The following is a 20,200-nucleotide window of genomic DNA, read 5'->3' on the forward strand; positions in this document are numbered from 1 at the left end:
ATATCAAAATATTACAATGACATCATCATTGAAATCAAATATCACTTTAAAATTTTCTTTATAATAGATTGCAAAATTAATTGATATCAAATTATTACAATAATTTTTATCATTTTAAGTTATTGCAGCAAATATTTCTAATGCTTAAATCTTCTATTGCAATAGGTTAGAGAGTTTCATACAAGCTTGAAGTAAAGAAGCAATAGGCTATTACTTCACAAATCTTATTGCAATATTTGTAGATGTGATATTGTGCGCATAATAGTAACTTAAAAATAATTAGTTGTAAATGTCATACAAGTTACTATTATTTGTAGATGTTATACATGTATATTAAAAAAAAAGTTACTATTATTGCAATATATTGTAAATAATTGACAAAAATAATCCAATTAAGTTATTGCAATGATTCATTGTAATAGATAATTGTTTCATATTGCAATGATATCTTAGCTTCATGTTTGTCATTGCAATAGATTGCAAAATAATGGTAAAAATGCAAAACTGACCCTCTAACTTTCACATTTTTTCATTTCAATCCTCTAACTTTCAATTTTGTCATTTCAGTTCTCTAACTTTCAATTTTTGTCAATGCAAGACTCTGTTACAACTCAGTTAGTGGCTGCTATTAGAACTCCTGAAACGACGCCGTTTTGCATTTTTTTTTTCTAATTCGAAATTAAAAGAAAATAAGAAAAATCTGGAAAAAAAAGAAAGAAAAAGAAAACATTAAGGGGAACGACCCCTTCCCCTGAAATTAAAACAAAGATCTGAAGAACACCCAAATCATGTCTTTCTCTCTCTTTCAAAACTGAAACAACACGTACCTTCAAAAGTGCTCTGCTCCTGAATGGACAACTTCGATCTCTACCCAAAGCTAAGGGATTGTCCATAAGCATCCTTCTTCCACTCTGGCATATCATATGCCGATAAACCAACACCTCTAAGCTCCTATGTTAGCTGCCTCTCACTTGTCTCCGGCATAGGGTCTTCCCAAGGACGATTCAAATCCTTGGGAATAGAGTCAAGCATAGTTCTCTGCTGCTATTCTCTTACTTTTCTGCGCTCCTTTATAAGTGCAGATTGAAGTGCTGTTGCACGACTCAAAGACCCTTTTGATTCTTAAAAATTTTAGCAGGTGACATATCCATTGAATACCTACTCTGCCCGTGTAGAAACACTGGTTCATCCTTATCCATCTCAATCTCAAGCTCCTCCTCAGCACCCTCTTCTTGATATAACAATCCATCACCTTCATCATCATAAGTGGGATAGTCTGCAAGAGTCAAAACACCTGAAGCAATCAACTACTTCACTTCCCACTTCTCTGGCGAACTAATCCTCTTCAACGGTCTACGGGAAGGAACAACATCATCCTCTTTAGATAATGATTCATTGTAATAGATAATTGTTTCATATTACAATGATATCTTAGCTTCATGTTTGTCATTGCAATAGATTGTAAAATAATTGATATCAAAATATTACAATGACATCATCATTGCAATAAAATATCACTTTAAAATTTTCTTTATAATAGATTGCAAAATTAATTGATATCAAATTATTACAATAATTTTTATCATTTTAAGTTATTGCAACAAATATTTCTAATGCTTAAATCTTCTATTGCAATAGGTTAGAGAGTTTCATACAAGCTTGAAGTAAAGAAGCAATAGGCTATTACTTCACAAATCTTATTGCAATATTTGTAGATGTGATATTGTGCGCATAATAGTAACTTAAAAATAATTAGTTGTAAATGTCATACAAGTTACTATTATTTGTAGATGTTATACATGTATATTAAAAAAAAAGTTACTATTATTGGAATATATTGTAAATAATTGACAAAAATAATCCAATTAAGTTATTGCAATGATTCATTGTAATAGATAATTGTTTCATATTGCAATGATATCTTAGCTTCATATTTGTCATTGCAATAGATTGCAAAATAATGGTAAAAATGCAAAACTGACCCTCTAACTTTCACATTTTTTCATTTCAATCCTCTAACTTTCAATTTTGTCATTTCAGTTCTCTAACTTTCAATTTTTGTCAATGCAAGACTCTGTTACAACTCAGTTAGTGGCTGCTATTAGAACTCCTGAAACGACGCCGTTTTGCATTTTTTTTTTCTAATTTGAAATTAAAAGAAAATAAGAAAAATCTGGAAAAAAAAGAAAGAAAAAGAAAACATTAAGGGGAACGACCCTTCCCCTTAAATTAAAACAAAGATCTGAAGAACACCCAAATCACGTCTTTCTCTCTCTCTCAAAACTGAAACAACACGTACCCTCAAAAGTGCTCTGCTCCTGAATGGACAACTTCGATCTCTACCCAAAGCTAAGGGATTGTCCATAAGCATCCTTCTTCCACTCTAGCATATCATATGCCGATAAACCAACACCTCTAAGCTCCTATGCTAGCTGCCTCTCACTTGTCTCCGGCATAGGGTCTTCCCAAGGACGATTCAAATCCTTGGGAATAGAGTCAAGCATAGTTCTCTGCTGCTATTCTCTTACTTTTCTGCGCTCCTTTATAAGTGCAGACTGAAGTGCTGTTGCACGACTCAAAGACCCTTTTGATTCTTAAAAATTTTAGCAGGTGACATATCCATTGAATACCTGCTCTGCCCGTGTAGAAACACTGGTTCATCCTTATCCATCTCAATCTCAAGCTCCTCCTCAGCACCCTCTTCTTGATATAACAATCCATCACCTTCATCATCATAAGTGGGATAGTTTGCAAGAGTCAAAACACCTGAAGCAATCAACTACTTCACTTCCCACTTCTCTGGCGAACTAATCCTCTTCAACGGTCTACGGGAAGGAACAACATCATCCTCTTTAGATAATGATTCATTGTAATAGATAATTGTTTCATATTACAATGATATCTTAGCTTCATGTTTGTCATTGCAATAGATTGTAAAATAATTGATATCAAAATATTACAATGACATCATCATTGCAATAAAATATCACTTTAAAATTTTCTTTATAATAGATTGTAAAATTAATTGATATCAAATTATTGCAATAATTTTTATTATTTTAAGTTATTGCAACAAATATTTCTAATGCTTAAATCTTCTATTGCAATAGGTTAGAGAGTTTCATACAAGTCTGAAGTAAAGAAGCAATAGGCTATTACTTCACAAATCTTATTGCAATATTTGTAGATGTGATATTATGCGCATAATAGTGACTTAAAAATAATTAGTTGTAAATGTCATACAAGTTACTATTATTTTTAGATGTTATACATGTATATTAAAAAAAAAAAAGGTTACTATTATTGCAATATATTGTAAATAATTGACAAAAATAATCCAATTAAGTTATTGCAATGATTCACTGTAATAGATAATTGTTTCATATTGCAATGATATCTTAGCTTCATGTTTGTCATTGCAATAGATTGTAAAATAATGGCAAAAATGCAAAACTAACTCTCTAACTTTCACCTTTTTTCATTTCAATCCTTTAACTTTCAATTTTGTCATTTCAGTTCTCTAACTTTCAGTTTTTGTCAATACAGGACTCTGTACAACTTAGTTAGTGGCTGCTGTTAGAACTCCTGAAACGACGCCGTTTTGCATTTTTTTTTTAAATTCGGAATTAAAAGAAAATAAGAAAAATCTGGAAAAAAGAAAAAAGAAAAAAGAAAAAAAGAGAAAACATTAGCGTCATTCCCCTTCCCCTGAAATCAAAACAAAGATCTAAAGACGATGATGTTGTTCCTTCCCGTAGACCGTTGAAGAGGATTAGTTCGCCAGAGAAGTGGGAAGCGAAGTAGTTGATTGCTTCAGGTGTTTTGACTCTTGCAGACTATCCCACTTATGATGATGAAGGAGATGGATTGTTATATCAAGAAGAGGGTGCTGAGGAGGAGCTTGAGATTGAGATGAATAAGGATGAACCAGTCTTTCTACACGGGCAGAGCAGGTATTCAATGGATATGTCACCTGCTAAAATTTTTAAGAATCCAAAAGGGTCTTTGAGTCATGCAACGGCACTTCAGTTTGCACTTATAAAGGAGCGCAAAAAAGTAAGAGAACAGCAGCAGAGAACTATGCTTGACTCTATTCCTAAGGATTAATCATCCTTGGGAAGACCCTATGCCGGAGACGGGTGAGAGGCATCTAGCACAGGAGCTTAGAGGTGTTGGTTTATCGGCATATGATATGCAGAGTGGAAGAAGGATGCTTATGGACAATCCCTTAGCTTTGGGCGGAGATCGAAGTTGTCCATTCAAGAGCAGAGCGCATTTGAGGGTACGTGTTGTTTCAGTTTTGAGAGAGAGAGAAAGACATGATTTGGGTGTTCTTCAGATCTTTGTTTTGATTTCAAGGGAAGGGGTCGTTCCCCTTAACGTTTTTTTTTTTTTTTTAATTTTTTTCCAGATTTTTCTTATTTTCTTTTAATTTTGAATTAGAAAAAAAAATGCAAAACGGTGTCGTTTCAGGAGTTCTAATGGCAGCTACTAACTGAGTTGTAATGGAGTCCTGCATTGACAAAAATTGAAAGTTAGAAGATTGAAATGACAAAATTGAAAGTTAGAAAACCGAAATGAAAAAATATGAAAGTTAGAGGGTTAGTTTTGCATTTTTGCCTAAAATAATTGATATCAAATTATTACAATGATATCATCATTGCAATAAAATATCACTTTAAAATTTTCTTTGTAATAGATTGCTAAATTAATTGATATCAAATTATTGCAATAATTTTTATGATTTTAAGTTATTGCAACACATATTTCTAATGCTTAAATCTTCTATTGCAATAGGTTGGAGAGTTTCATACAAGTCCAAAGTGAAGAAGCAATAGACTATTATTTCACAAATCTTATTGCAATATTTGTAGATGTGATATTGTGCGCATAATAGTAACCCCATTTGAAACATATTCAAATGGGGGTGGAGATGGATACAATTTTCAAATGGGGTTGGAGATGGATACAAGTGATGATGAATTTCTTGAGTAAACTAGCATACATGATTTGGGTGAAAAGTTTTTGAAAGTTTTTTGTAAGAAGGTAGCGGTTTCATTCCTCAATGAGTTTGGTCTGATTAGTCACCAGATCAACTCATACAATGACTTCATCAAGAATGGTATCCAGTGGGCCTTTAATTCTTTTGGTGAGATAATCGTTGAGCCTAGATTCAACCCATCATAGAAGGGAGAGGACTAGTGGTGCTATGCTTCGGTTAGGTTTGGGAAGGTAATCCTTGATCTGCCAATCTTTTAGGGTAAGGAAGGAAATGTGAAGGAGTTCAATATGCTTTCTAGGCATGCTCGACTACAAAACATGACATACTCAGCAAGAATGAAAGTGAATATTGATGTTTAGTTGTATACTCAAAAACTAGTAATAAGTGACTAGTTTAAATCTGGAAAGTATCAATTTGTTGATAGGGATATCTTAAGTGAAGAAAACAGGGATATTTTTTTTCAGAAAGATTCCTTTGATTGTGAAGTCTGACCTGTACTATATGAAAGAAGCTGAGAATGCTGATTATGATTTTGATCATAGAGGCTATTTTTTAATTAAGGGTGCGTAGAAGACATTTATCGCATAATAGCAAACTAGTATGAGGAGGCTTTGGGTTTTGAATAATCAAGGTTAGACAGTTTCATACAATATGTTGTAAAATGATTGATATCAAATTATTGCAATGATATCTTAGCTTTATGTTTGTCATTGCAATAGATTGTAAAATAATTGATATCAAATTATTACAATGATATCATCATTGCAATAAAATATCACTTTAAAATTTTCTTTGTAGTAGATTGCAAAATTAATTGATATCAAATTATTGCAATAATTTTTATGATTTTAAGTTATTGCAATAAATATTTCTAATTCTTAAATCTTCTATTGCAATAGGTTGGAGAGTTTCATACAAGTCCGAAGTGAAGAAGCAATAGACTATTATTTCACAAATCTTATTGCAATATTCGTAGATGTGATATTGTGGGCATAATAGTAACTTAAAAATAATTAGTTGGAGATGTCATACAAGTTACTATTATTTGTAGATGTCATACATGTATAGTAAAAAGAAAAAGTTACTATTATTGCAATATTTGTAGATGTGATATTGTGCGCATTTTATAAAAAAAAAAGTAAAAAATGTAGATGTCATACATGTATAACTTAAAAATATTTGTAGATGTCATACAATTTACTATTATTATTGCAATATATTGTAGATGTGATATTGTGTGCATTTGTTTTAATAAAAAGTTAAAATGTAGATATCATACATGTATTATTTGTAGATGTCATACATGTATAACTTAAAAATATTTGTAGACTAATATTATGCTCGTGCGATATACGGCTTAATCAAGAATCATGTGTAAACTAAATAAATTTTTTTATTAGTTTAATTAAAATTAAATAATAAAAATAAAGTAATCTTTTACGTTGGGTTATATAATGTATGCATATTGTGTAAGACTAAAGTTTATATATGTATATATATATATATATATATCAAATATAAGTCTAGTAATGGAAGATGATTGATAACTATGTAGCTCTTTTTCTTTTCTTTTATTTTTTTTCCTGAGAAAAAACTATGTAACTAATATAAAATGAGATGCCTAAAAAAGTATTAAGAGAGTTTGCATAATATATATTAAGCTTTTAAGCTCAAGTAATCACCATTGCAGATATAAATACAAAAACCTTGAATTCAATTAATAATTATAAACAATCCAAAAATAATAATTGAAAGCATATTTAAGTGATAAACTCAATTCAATAATCAAGAACAATCCGAATTACTAAACTTTAACAAATCAAAGTAGAGAAACTTACATGAGAATTTTTTTTTTTTTTTTTTGAAAGATGGGGAGGAGACACCAAAACTCGGGTGTGTTTCACCCTACAAAAGAAAAAAGAGAGTATACACACACACACACACACAAAAACTTCAAGATTTTTTTTTTTAATTAAGAAAACTAGAAGTTAAAACCTTGGCAATAAGTTTGCATTAAGATATGATGAGAATTGTGAAGTAAATAACTTCATTAGCATTGAGATATGATGAGAATTGAGAAGTAAAACATGTTATAGTAATTAAACAAAAACCTATTCAATTTGATTATAATAATAATAATAAAATCATAGTATACAAATACATACCTTTTTAGGTGCTGTAGATGGAAGAATGGAAGACTAAACCAAAAAATTGTACAATAGGTTGGAGAATGAAAAAATAAACCTAATAACTGTGTGTGTATATATATATATATATATATATATACACTCCTCCTAAAAGGAATACAAGTAAAAATCAAATACCCTAAACTTCTTGAAGTCTACGTTAATATAGAGTTTTGAAGAAACAAAATTGCAAAAAAAATTTAGATGACAACAAAAATTAAATATTACACTCGATCTATATCACCATATGCTACATACCTTTATGCCCTAAACACTGTCTCATTTTTCTATGTTTGGTAGTAACTTTAAAATAAGTTGGAAAACTATTTTTAACTTTTTGTATTTAGCTTTATGTGAGATAATGTTGTTTTCCTTCTTTGAATTCATGTGAGATAGAGTTTTTTTCTAGAAAATTTTAGAAAAAAACAACTATATTTTATTCCAAGCTAAATAAGGGAAGTTAAGTGATAGTTTTTCTTTCACAACTTGTTTTAGAAATTACAAAACATAGAAAAATATGGAAAACTATTTTTCATAAGGTTTTTCATTAAAACAAACAATGTCTAAGTTCAACTATATATAGCATTCGTATCGGCTCGTACACAAATTTCTGTCTATTTTAGTATAAGAACCTATTATTTTTTATTTTATATACTCATTTTTCAAAAAAACTCACATCAAATTATCTATTTTACACCAATTTCATTAAAATATCTAATTTTCTTGATTTTTTAAATTGTTTCTCTATTTTTATATACAACGATCACTATCCATTATCTTCTTTCATCAACGAAATATGTAAAAATAAATAATAAAAAAACTAAATGCAAAATGAATAGTACTAGTGTAAATTTACACGAAAACTATAATAAACTTGTAATTTACATAATTATACACCGACTAACGTGTGTCTATTTTAGGCAAAATTATATAAATTTTACACAATTTTTTATTATATAGCCGCTAATATGAGTGCTCTTAAGGCTAGGGATGCAAATGAAACTCTTGTCAAGTAAATTGTGAAACGATCAAACCAAATGAGATACATTATACTTTACCCAAAACAATGTAAGATGCTAGTCCTCCAATTTGCATGATTCTCAAAAAAAAAAAAAAGAAAAGAAAAAAAAGTCATCTAATTTGCATTTCAATAAATCATCTGAGTTATTTACCGAAAGGACATAAACTTCATTGATATGACATCGTTTGACTAGACAAAACAAGTCTTCATCTTCACGCTCATTGAAAATATGTCGGTTGGGTCGCTTAAGAAATTTCTTTAATTTGTTGGTTGCTTCCCATTCTAGCTTTATGGTTTCCGCTAACCTATTCTAATACAAATTCATGAACCACTAGTCGCATGGCGATTCCTTTTAATAAAAGGAGCGGCTTGAACACATTTCGATTTTCGAATGAAATAAATAAATAAAGGCTTTTATTCAAATTATTCGGCAAATAGGAAAGCATTTTTACAGGACTATAATAAAGAAATGAACACACTTCGAGTGAAAAATGCATGCCAATATAAAGCACGAGAAGCTTAATTAAGGCGATCAAAAGTACACTAGTTTATAATGCTACTTCGTAACATCTGAAATGAGGGGAGAAAGACATCTAAGTAAAGAAAAATGGTTCCAATCAAGCAAAATAATATACAAGACTACCTTATTCGTGTTGATGGACCACTTTCTTTCTTCAACGGTAAGATATTGATAAAAACCTTTTATTTTATGGGTTTTATTGAATATTTACACCATTTCTATCCTTGGTCAATACTATCATAACTCTTATTTAATCATAGTGAGGTAGTTAATGGTCAATACTATCTTAGTGAGGTAGTTAATGAAAAGCAATTGGTCACATAAGTTAGCAGTGGATGAAAAATGTCCATTAATCATAGTTGCACAATTTAATAAGTTGTGAAATTTGGTATGTCATTGTGTTTCTAGATTTATTCAACAACGAACTTGAGATTGCAAGCCCAGCCAAGTAGGTTTTACTCTTGGAATCCAACACTGCCTTCTCAGCCACCCTCATCATCTCCTTCACTTTGTCGTTCACTGGCTCCCTCAACCACCCCATGTTGACACTCAAATCCAACGACCATCATAAGTCAAACGAACAAAACACAGTCAACCCCTTCAACAGCTGCTATATCCTTAACATTCTTCACAGCTTCCATGGACTCAACTTGCAAACTAATTTTGGTTAATAATAGTATTATTTAAAAATTTTATTTTGCTTAATTAGGATTGTTTAAAAGGTATTTTGGAAATATAACTATTCTCTTGAAAATGAGTAATTTTATGGGCAAATATTGGGTGCATTAATGGACTCATCAAGTCATAATTATATAACTTTCTTTCCACATAATAATTGGTTCCAAATGGAGTATGACGCAATTATACGTTGAAGTATTGCATAATTTTTCCTTAAAAAGACAAGAGAGGAGTTCCACAAAAACATGAATTAAACTTCACTAAAAGATTTGTATTGTATATGCAAAAGATGAGTGTTCGTTATCTCATTTTCTTATGAGATAAGTTTACTTAAGTTTAGATTATATATATATATATATATATAAAATTTTGAAATCAGATTTCAAGAGACGAATTCAACGAAGAAAAACTAGTTACTAGATCTTACAATAATTTCTAAATGTTGTTATTTTCTCAAATAGTATTTTTTTTTTAATGTTTATTTAGCCAAAAAAAGAAAGAAAAACCCAACCTGGCACATAATCAACAACTCTTTTCTCACGCTAGTTTATAATAATTTTATATACTCGTCATCGATACCGTACTTGGAGGCTCTCACAATCGGGTGGGCCGCTCCACGGACTCCATTTGGTGGGTACCGACAATAGGGGACGGCTTTCTTGGCCAACTCTGGGTCGTCAATCATTTGGAACATGAGGCCTTGTGGGCCTAAGTCGAGTGCGTTCTTGGCCCATGCTGCAGAACTCTCAGGGAGAGCTTCGGAGATGCCACCATGGCCGTGTTCCATACTTCCATGTCAACGACGACGAAGTCATAGCCTGCATGGCCTGCGATTTTAGCTAGGGTGGGAGAGAGGCTAAGGAGGAAGAGACCGTAGAGGGGTTCTTCATTAGCTTTGTTTAGGCGAGCTTTGAGGGTTTAAGGGGTGGCTGTGGAGGCCATGGTTGTGAGTACACTTTTTTGTTTAGAGAATTGTGGTGTGGTGGTGTGCTATTAGTATTTTGTAGTGAACTTTGTGCGAGTCTGTGAACTTTGCCATGTAACTCGAGTTCCAAGAACTCGAGTTCTTTGAAAAATAGCCAATGAAAAATAACAACTCATTATGGAAATAGAAAAGTTCTTGACATTTTCCATATTTGAAATTGACTATATATATATATATATATATATATATATTCTATTTTTGGTTGAGACTTTATGTATGTTGATCCTTGGACCTATGAAACAATGCAAAATGGAATGCTTGCTTGCTAGCAATATGGCTGACCAACATTGTAATACAGCAATAAAAAGTTTAATTGGATTATTAGATAATTAATTGAATGTGCTTTGGTTAATGTACTCTCTAAAGTTGAACAAATTGGATCTCATGTGAAGAGAGAATTTGCTTTTAATTTGCTACTAGCATTTTGTCGATAGTCTTGTAACTCAATTGGCACCTCGTAGTGTTTCTAACAAAGAAGTTTAAGGTTTAAATCTCTCTCCCCAACTATCGAATTATGCCAACAAAAAAAATTGCTACTTGCATTTTCGACAAATGGCCTCTTAGCAATAGTATCTCTTTCAATTATTATATGTTTAACCAGCTACTATAGTGTATTACAAGTATTTGTTGTACTTTAGCAATGTGGGACAAAACTAATAAAGAAGACACTATCTTATTTGGAAAAGAAAAAAGAAAAAGACAATAACATAGATCTGGGGAATCGCACGAGTTTGTGATAAAAATGGGAAATGTGTGATTTAAAATACTTGCTTTCCACATGAAGTGGAGAATTAGACAGCTAAGAATGTAAAGATTGTTCCATACACCAACATTTTTTTTTTCCCTATATTTCTGTTTCCTTTTATATTGTTGATTATTAGGATTTAGGAGAGTAAAAAGAGTTTGTGTCAATGTGGGTGCCTCTACCCAATTGGTCTCACGTTTATGCCACATTGTTTGTAACAGTGTATATGACGGGAATGGAATGCTAGATGCTTTGAGAACTGTGAGCAGTCTATTCTTGAGATTAAGTCTTTTTTCCTCCCGACTCTCCTTGTATAGAGTCTAGTTTTGCCATCTTGTTCTTCTTTTTCCCTTCCTCTTTTATTTGATCATTGTAATTTGGGCTTTTGATATTTTGCCACTATAGTACATTTCCAATGTACTTAAGTTGGCTTCTTATTTTTTATTTTTTATTTTTATAATAAAAGTTGTTATGTTGGTTTTTAAAAAAAAACTACTGTTGAAATCTCCACACTAATAGAAGAAGAAGAAAATCATACACTAATGTGATCCAATACACCTTCTGTGAATTCTCCACACCACATATGCCTTAATTACATGAGAAAACATCTTGCAATAACATTTCTAAGATGTCATATGCCGCTAATAGAGACATTAAAAGACGATTATGCATGACATATCAAAACTGGAGTGGAAAAAAGTTGATGTAGCCTACTAGATTATCTGTGTCCGGCTTTGGCAACTGCTTGAGATCAGAAATTTAGCACTAACACTTATGTTCTCTGAATCATTACTAGTTAATGGTTATGCAATTCATGTGTAAAACAAACTCACTTGTAATGCCCTTTTCTCTTGCAAAACATTTCATGAGAACATCACCAACAACAAAGAAAAACAAGTAAACATAAATGATTGGCACATTTTTTTAGCATGGTTTGGGTGTTATTATTGAAGCTGTTGTCCAGCTTTCTCCATCAATCTAGCCATACACCCTTGCCAATCTGAAATCTTCTCATCTCCATTGACCACCTACGTCACAAAAAGCAGAGAACATTTGATGACCCAGTTTTCAAGAAAATGAAGAAGAAAATAACATGGTTCAAATAAATCAATAAGGGGTTGTTTATCATGGACAAGAAAATCATTTCACTGCTCTAGCATTGTCTTTGAAATGGATCAACTACATATTCTCAAACTATTTTGTAGTTTACAACTTGTTTTAGTATATACCAATTTGTTGATGACTTCTCATAGCTATGACTCCATCTTTGTTGTTTTAGTGTACCTTCAAAGAAGTGTATATGACCATATGTTAGACACGAACCTAGAACTAGACAGTTGGTCCAATGAATGAAACATGCCTGGCAGGATTGAAACATCTGGTTCAACATGATAATAAAAGTGACCATTAAGCAGTTGCCTATAGCTGATGCATTAAAGGAGTTTCATCTGTCACATTTATACAGCAACGGCCAATCGAATCAGTTTCATTCAATAAATTTGATTTAGTATATGTATACGAATAAAGGCAGCACACAGTGTGAGAGATTAGGGTTAGGTTTTTGTGCTTTGGGGGAAGTGTGTTAAATATAAGGTGGGCAAGAGATGAGATCCAATGGTTGAGAAGTGAGCACAAATTAATGTTGGGTTCAGATTTGGGGGGTGAGATGGATGGAATGATACGCGGTCGTTTTTGTTTGAGTTTGATGAGGAAGAAGGCTAGAGCCTAGAAGCCCAAAAGTCCAAAACTCTTTGTCTTTTTTTCTTTTCTCTTTTTTTATGAAACAAAAGCCCAAAACGTTGAATATAAATGAATGGCATTATGGGCCTTTATGGGCCAACAAGCAACCAAATTAATCCTATGGTTTAATTTTTGTCAATTTATAGTATCACATTTTTTTATTTGAATATATAGTATCACATTTTTGTAAAAGTTAATATATATATATCCTTAAATTTTACTAAAAAATTATTTTTTATCCTTAAATTCTTGAAAATGTTTCAATTTTTGTGTTTAAACTTAAAAAAAAAATTATCTCTAAACTATTAAAAAAAATTATTTTCTTTATTTTCTTTTTTTTTTTACTCTAAATTATTGAAGAAAAAAAATCTTTTTACAAAATTTACGGAAAATTTTTTTAAGAACGGAAAGCAAAATTTTTCTTTAATTTATAACCAAAATAATATTTTACCCAAATAAAAAGATTAAAATATTATTTTGGTGTTTATATTTTACAGAAATTTTGTTTTTTTCTTTTTGAGAAGGTAGTAACTTAAAAAAAAAAAAAAAAGATAGTAAATAGTAACACATGGATGATTATGTAATTAAAAAAAAAAAAGTTAAAATGCAAAACCTACTCTTTAAGTTTCATTAGAATTCATTTCAGCTATTTGACTTTGCCTTCGTTTATTATAGTCGTCTAAATTTGAAGCACTTGAACATTCAAAGTTTTATTTTTGCTAATATTCAAAAGGGTGTGCTTTTTTAATTTTTGCTAAAAAAATATATGAAACATTAAAATTACCTACTTGATCTTGAAGGAAAAGACAAGGACTAGTGATTTATTATACAAACACTATTCTTAAGGTGTTATATTACACAAACAACTTTTTTTGTTAACATATCAAAAAACTCAAAAAAAGGATAATTTACTATTCTTGTGCTTGTCTTTGTCTATTGAACATATCACAGTTATGTATTTTTATAAAACACGAGAACTATATAAAATGTTACGTATAATTTTTTTTTTTTTTTTTTGATAGGTAAAAAATGTCAAAGAAAAGGGAATTACGTATAAAATTTCTAAGAATAGATTATTATCATATTGTCCATTGATAATTGTTTTCAAATTTACTACATAAAAATTTAAGAAATTGAAATAACTTACGTAAAATTTGAACTAACGAAACTTTGTGCAATTGCACCATTTTGGCTAATAGGCAAAATATATTAATATTTTGAGTTTATTAACTTTTTCTATTACATGTTATTTATCTTTGCATCAGAAGTTATTATATATTATTTGTGAAATATGTGCAGTTCACTTCAATCAAGGGTGCACTTGTACTTTGCTCCTAAGCTCCAAGAGGCCTATGAGCTTAAGTGCACTCAACGCTTTTACCAACATTGATTATGAAGTGAAAAAAAATAATAATTAAAAAAAAAAAAAAAATCTCTTATGTCTAATATAACATTAGCTCTCTTTGTTTAATCTTATTATTTATTCCACTGATCATAGTCAAATGAGTTCATTGGCATCTCTATCAATAGAGATATTAGTTATGCTTACTTCAAAGTTCAAACACACCCTTTTGATAAGTGATAAAATCCATTTAAAAAAAATAAAGGAGTGCAACCCTAGTTAATGGCAGGTATACAAGTGGAAAGCCCAGTTAAAAAAATAATTAAAAATTTATATGAAAGATGTTAATGAAAATTCAAGGTCCAAGAACTATAGAAAGTCAACAGTGGAATAAGCCTAACAAGTCGAAGTCCAGTCATACAAAGTCTTCCAGACTAAATACTTCAACTTCAAGGCATGCTTCTCTTTCCCTTCAAAGCACCAAATATTTCTTTCTCTCGAAAGACATTAGCTTATACACGGGGAAACAGCGTTCCAAATCTCTCCATTGTTTCTCTTACCAAAACGTCCTTTCCAACAAGATAACGGCTTCTAAACTAAATACTTCAACTTCATGGTATGCTTCTCTTTCCCTTCAAAGCAGCAGACATTTCTTTCTCTCAAAATGCATTAGATTATACACGGGGAAACAGCGTTCCAAATCTCCCCATTGCTTCTCTTACCAAAACATCCTTTCCAACAAGATAAAAATTCCAACACAAAAGAAGGCATTACCCAAGACACGCCAAATATCAATTCCCAGTACACACTCTCTCCCTATCTTTTGCACATAAAGCACCAATCCAATATGATTAACCCTAAGGTCACATGTAGCGAAGGTCTCACCTAATGACACACAATTGATGGAACATAAGCTTACCAACCTCCTCTCAGAGCCTTATATAATAACTCCTCACTTCGAAGCCTTGTGTCCTCAAAGGGATCCATTATAAATTGTCTCCCTCCCCGCAATTTAACTTTATAGTATATAGGACAGCCATTAACTAATACATGTCTTCGAATTCCCAATCCTGCACCTTTCTAATGAATAACGGGTTCCAGTAAAAGATAAATCCACATTTCCAAAAAAAAAAAAAGAAGGAAAATATATAAATCCTACCTGATATCAATCTAACCCCCCCTCCCCCTCCCTCTCCCCCCTCTTTTTTCTAGAAATTCACTTTCACCAAATCATCCCTCCTAAGGGTTGTCCCAACATTCTCGATTTTGCCATAATGCGCACATACATCACTTACCATTACCTATTTACATCAAAAGGCACACGCAACTCCACTGCTAGCTTCCTTCATTAGTTCTCTTTATGAGTGGTCTTTTGCTTCGGGTTTCATATATGGAAATTATGTTCAATCTTTCACAGAGTCAACTCATTCGTAGATATTTTTCAAGTTGTAATTTTTTAGGCTGCTTCGTGTTTTTTTTTTTTCATGAAGTAGTCTCTATTCAATAAACTTATTCTTACTAACCAAAAAACAAAAAATTGGCCCGCTCGCGCACCCACATCACTCACCATTCCACTTTTCCCAACTTAAATGACTCAAGAAATAATCATCAGAACTAAACACAAATAATTCAGACAACAATAAGTAGCTACATTCGTATCTATATCTTCAGACAACCGCAAATTCAATAATGTTAATACCATTAAAAAAATAAAAAATTATACAAGGTCGGGCTTCCTAAAGGAAATCAGACAAAAATTCTGACCACCAAAAACCTAATTTCAATATTTCGTTTCTCTCTTTTGTCCTCTATTTTCCCAGAAACCAAACAAAGAATAAAAATTTCCTAATACAAACAAATTCGAAATAAGAAAATTGGAATAGCAAAAAAAAGAAAAAGAGTTGAAATGAACTTACAGGCAGAGCAGAGGAGAGAGAAGCAGTGGGCAACAAGTACTGAACGAGTTATTGTCGGTGGAGAAGAAGTGAAATACTTCTGATCTCTCAGTATCGGAATCTCGGGTGCTAGGGTTTAAGAGAGTAGAAGGTGAGAGAGAGAGAGAGAGAGAGAGTGTTTGTATAATAATCTCGTTTTTTTTTTTTTTTTTTTGTTTTGTTTTGTTTTTTTTTTTTGTGTGTTGCCTTTCCCACGTTCCTTGTTTTAACTAAACTCTCTCCGTTTTTTAATCAAAGCACAAACCAAATATGAGAGAGAGAGAGAGAGAGAGAGAGAGAAAAAAAAAGAAAAAAAAAAAGCGCGCTCTAAAACATTAATCTAATGGCTAATACCTGTTTGCGAACTCAGAAGCCACTACTTTACCGTTGGATTCTCAATTCTGCCAGTTCATGTTTTTGGGCCCCACAAAAATTGCTTGTTCATCCTCATTTTCCTCATTTCGTGCTACAACTAATGCCACCATATATTATTATTATTATTATTATTATTATTATTATTATTATTTATATATTTTTATGATTTTCCATATGATTGGATGGGATTGGATTGCCACCCTTTCTCCTTTGGGATATCTTTAATTCAATTCATTCTTTGGTTATATAAAATATGAAAGAAACATCCATATAAGAAACCGTAATATCCTTATCTAAACTTGAAAATGTTGGAATATTTTACCTTTCTTTATTTTTTCTCATCCATGGGATTGAATAATATTCAAAATTGATAATATTCAAAGTTTTATTTTATTTTTGCAAAATTTTGTGAAGCACTTGAACATTGAAAATATCGGTGAAATTATTAGTGTTGAGTTGAGTTGAGCTACAACATTGATAATGACACCCAAACCATGCACAAAGATGTGCCAATCATTTATTTTGAATTTTTTTGTTGCTGGTAATGTTCCCCTAAAATGGATTGCAAAAGACAAAGGGTATACAAGTGAGTTTACTGTGCACATGAACGGCATAACTAGTAAGTATCGTTAAGAGTGATGATTCAGAGAAAAACATAAGGGTTAGTGCTAAATTTTTTATTTCAAGTAGTTCTTAAATCCCAATGCAAAAAAGTCTAGCAGGTTACGTCACCTTCTTTTTTTTTTTTTTTCCACTCCAGCTTTCAATCGGTGAAATTATTAGTGTTGAGTTGAGTTGAGCTACAACATCGATAATGACACCCAAACCATGCACAAAGATGTGCCAATCATTTATTTTGAATTTTTTTGTTGCTGGTAATGTTCCCCTAAAATGGATTGCAAAAGACAAAGGGTATACAAGTGAGTTTACTGTGCACATGAACGGCATAACTAGTAAGTATCGTTAAGAGTGATGATTCAGAGAAAAACATAAGGGTTAGTGCTAAATTTTTTATTTCAAGTAGTTCTTAAATCCCAATGCAAAAAAGTCTAGCAGGTTACGTCACCTTCTTTTTTTTTTTTTTTCCACTCCAGCTTTCATATGTCATGGATCGAGGCGAAATCCCCTCCAAGTTCTAGTCAATTGTGAGTGTAGCATTAGTTGATTTTGTGTGTTTAATTTATTTTAGGTTTTACTTTTTATCCATATCTCAAGTCACGTATGAATAAAAATTGAAAGAAATTAGAGAATTTGAATGGGAAGAAATCATTTTCTAAATAAATCATGTCTTTGAATGTTGTTTTTAGCATCCTATGATATAAAAATGATATTGCAAGATGTTTTTTCGTGCAATTATGGCACATTTAGTGTGGAGAATTCATAAAAGAAGGTAATGTATGGTTTTCTCTTCTTTTGTTTTCAATCTTTTTTACATATTTCAAAAATACTTATAGGTTCTTACAAAAAAGTTGTTAAATAAATAAGCATTTACAAAAAAGTTGTTAAATAAATAAGCATTGGCAAGTAAGAGGTGGCTGGCATCTGCAATTAATGTGGATAAGATTTTTGTCCCTAGAATTTGAATGAGTTCTCATAAATGTGTTTAAATGTGAGATCTTGGGTGGAGGTACCCAATTTTTATATTATTTATTTTGGTAAATAAGGAGCATATTAATCATTGATAATAGTACTACTATGAATAAGTCAAGGAGTCACTACAGCAATACAATCCATGTTTAAAATAGGAGGTACATAATTTGGATCCATAAATAAGAAACAAAAAGAGCAAAACTAACCTTCTAAGTTTTACCTTTTATCATTTCAGTCCTCTAACTTTAGTTTCGGTCAATTCAATCTTTTAAGTTTCAAAAGTGTTTCAATTCAGGCCTTCCACTAACTTCTATTAATGCTCTATCGTTAAGTGTTTTTTTTTTTTTTTTTTCTTCTTCTTTAGTTTTTTATATTAAAAAATTGCAGAAAACTAATTTGAATTAAAAAAAAACAAAAAAGAAGAAGAAGAAGAAGAAGAAGAAGAAGAAGAAGAAGAAGAGACTGGGCTCAGTAAACAACTTTGTTCCCCTAGCCACTCTCTCTAGGTTGGACCCAAGGAGCTCCTCTCCAAGATTCATTCATGGCCAACCACCAAGGTCAACCGGTCTCTACTCCTCATCGGTCACTGAAGACTATCCTTGATTGGCGGGGGTTGTCTTTCTCTTAACTCGGTTCGAATAGGCCAGTCTTCCTCTCTCTACGTTTTCTCATCGAACCTTCATTGGAGTTCCAACCCACGGCTGGGCTATGGTGTTTGGTTGGTTTCAAAGTCTTTTGGATTTGGTGAACAACCCGGTTAAGCTCCCTCTTCGATTTTGTCTATGTCTTTGGATTCTTTCTCTCCAATCCAATATGGGTGTCCTTGGATTCTTTCTCTCTCTGATCTGATTTGGGTTTTCAAGTTTAGTTTTTAGTCAAATCTTTTCTTATTTCTGATTTTGTTTGTAAAAACCAAATGAACCGCAAAAAAAGAAAAACCCAGAAACATTGTTTCATTGTTGAATAAATAATCAATGTTTGTGGGTAGGGAATTTGTAAATTGTATATGTTATTGATGGTTGATGTTAGATAGTTTTTTGCTGTGCTTTATTCTGAATTTGTATATTAAAATTTTGGGTCCGTTTGGATGCCATTTTTGGTTGTGTAGATACTGCTCTATTAGATGCAACCGAATATAAAAGAAACAAGTGCCTCCTACAGACTTGAATGGTTATTCCACTGTTACACATTTTATGAACAAAAAAAAAAAAATGAAGACTGCATAATAAAGGAAAGCAATGGTCTCCATATAAAACAAGCAAAGAAATTTTTTGTTGTTTGTGTGCTATGAATCTCGTGATCAATGTAAAGAAATTTTTTGTTGTTTGTGCGCTGGGTTTGTGGTGTGTTATGGGATTTCTTAAATTTTTTTTTTTTTAATTTAAATTATTTTTTTGCATTTTTTAATATAAAAAACTGAAGAAGAAAAAAAAATGCACTTAACGGTAGAGTATTAACAGAAGTTAGTGGAAGGCCTGAATTGAAACACTTTTGAAACTTGTCGAGGGGGAAATTGATGCCTCTATCTAAGATGCTGGGAAGCCAAGCCGAAACTCGACTATGGGCTCTTGAGATGGTACCCAAAGGCTTTCGGTGTGATGACAAAGTCTATCCAAGTAAGAAACAAAGGCTGCACATGACAAAACAGCAACAAAAGCCCAATGAAAAACACGTTACAATACTTAATTAGTACATTAATGGTCCTGGTCCGATAGTTCAAATCAGTCCTCTAATTGTATGGTATTATCTCCAGCGGTAGGGTAATTTCAGGTTAGTAAGTGTGTTTACATTGTAAAAAATCATATTTTTCCTTATTATTATTAAGTCAACATAAGGGAAAACTTCCATAGTTTCCAAAACATTATGACCTTTATTATAATAATACTAAACAAGGATTAAAGGCTTCATAGTTACAAATAAAAGAGAAAAATAGGATGGAATGAAGGGAGAGAGAGATCCCAACTTAGTGCAGCAAGTGTTAAACTAAGATTTTTGATGAGGGTGTATTTATAAGGCATGAATGAGGTGAATGCGGATTATTTGGAGTGAGTGAGATGGGATTAATACTAAGATTAAGACTTT

The 20,200-nt window shown here is 31.6% G+C and overlaps 1 long non-coding RNA gene and 1 pseudogene across 1 annotated transcript; both read right to left on the reverse strand.

Annotated features, from left to right (window-relative positions):
* Positions 1–1,103: 1,103 nt before the first annotated feature.
* LOC126727729 (uncharacterized) lies at positions 1,104–10,680 on the reverse strand (annotated as a pseudogene).
* A 992-nt stretch (positions 10,681–11,672) lies between these two features.
* On the reverse strand, positions 11,673–16,455 carry LOC126724948 (uncharacterized). Its single transcript, XR_007655202.1, has 2 exons — positions 16,136–16,455; positions 11,673–12,165 (listed from the first exon to the last, which is right to left on the reverse strand). It is a non-coding gene; the product is annotated as an uncharacterized LOC126724948 (long non-coding RNA).
* Positions 16,456–20,200: the final 3,745 nt, after the last annotated feature.

This window comes from Quercus robur, chromosome 5 (genome assembly GCF_932294415.1).
Source record: "Quercus robur chromosome 5, dhQueRobu3.1, whole genome shotgun sequence".
NCBI classification, from domain to species: Eukaryota; Viridiplantae; Streptophyta; class Magnoliopsida; order Fagales; family Fagaceae; genus Quercus; species Quercus robur.